Source organism: Octodon degus, unplaced genomic scaffold (assembly GCF_000260255.1).
Source record: "Octodon degus isolate 3935 unplaced genomic scaffold, OctDeg1.0 scaffold00004, whole genome shotgun sequence".
Classification (NCBI taxonomy): Eukaryota; Metazoa; Chordata; class Mammalia; order Rodentia; family Octodontidae; genus Octodon; species Octodon degus.
In genome coordinates, this window is record NW_004524580.1 from 8,583,460 (window position 1) to 8,585,145 (window position 1,686).

Sequence of the window (1,686 nt, forward strand, 5' to 3'; positions counted from 1 at the left end):
GCAAAGTATTGAATAAAATATCCTCTAATGACCAATAATCTGGGTGAAAACACACCAGTCAGTGTTCTAATGCTTTTGTGTTCTACCCTTCTCTTTTAAACGGCATCTTCCTTAAAAACATGTATTCACACTTATGCAGCAACATGCTACTAATTTTGTTCCTCATTCCACTAACTTGTATTAAGAAACATTTTTTATATGCTGGGACAGTGTAAAGTATATTTGGTGATATTCAAATTAAGCTGCCAACCTCCTGGAACTCACGGCTTTCTGGATGAAAGTCTTTGCGAAAGGAACAATATCTATGTGATAAAATCTATAATGAAGATACGAGTGGCGAAGGACCAAAACAAGGCTCACTGTGCTTGGCAAAGGCAGCAAATACATCCACTCAGAAGAAGAGAGGTGGACTAAACCCTCAAGAGGAGCTTGAGCGTTATCAAGGTGAAGGCGCTGCAGCTAGAAGGGAGTATTGCAGAGATCCAAGCAGTAAGATTTTTCAGGGCACTACAAGAAGTTAGGAACAGTTGAGCACAAACATGTGAAAACAACGAGCACATGCGAAGTAGAGATGAGCACAGAGTGAAGAGTTAGTTGGAAACTCTGTATATGCCTGTGGCAGCATTCTCTCCTGTACAATGACTTCATATCCTGGTCCCTGACGCATGTTTGTGGTAATCTGTAGTTCTATACAAAACCAGAAGTGTTCTCATGTTTGGGTGCCATTCTCAAAGGTGGTCAGCATTCGTCCAAGTTCATGTTATTCACATCCTGGTACAATCTCCTCCCACCTTGTACCTGGGCTGGTTTGTGTGACACAGAGGCACAGAAGTGACAAATCCCTTTGAAGGGTGAGGTACACATGATTGTGTGCTCTGTCTTGGTGTCTGTCACACACACACACACACACACACACACACACACACACACACACACACACTGCTCTAAGGGAAACCAGAGTCATGTCTGCTGAGCAGCACTCCTGGCAAAGTCATGTGAATGAGTGTAAAGCTGTAACCTCCTCCCTATTCAGATGACTGTAGCTTTGGCCAACAGCCTGACTGTCCTCTTGGTAGAGCCAGTGCTTCCTACATAAGCTATTCTGGCTTCTGGACCTACAGAAGCTAATGTGAATAATAGGCTAATAATAAGCATGTTTTTATTTTATGCTTTTGAGTTACTAAATATTTCGATGCTGATAGTTAGGAACATACTACCTATCTACAAATGCCCTGCAGGGGAGGAGAACAGGTGTGAGGTGACCCGGCAGGTCTGGGATAAATGCTTCAAACTTTAAGGTGTTGGGAGCCATTGGTGGGTGTGGGGGAAAAGAAGGATAGGAATGACCCTGATTTAAAATGGTTGCATTCCTGGTTCTGTCATAAATAAATAAATAAATAACATGACATGCCAGTTGCTGCTGTGCTGTCTCTCTGGTAGATGATTGTTCAAAAAGAAGGGGGTGGTGAATGAAGGCAGGAGACAGGAAAAGGAATATTGTGGGACTATCCTGCTTCAAGGTTGCATATGGTTAGATATTTGGACTTATGTGTAAACATAAGAAGTATATAATTCTTTATGCCTATTTTTAAAATATATTCTAATTTTTAAATGTTTTTTATCATATTCTATAGGGACTTAAAGTTCAACATATCAATACTTGATGAAAAGTACCTGTTTCATATT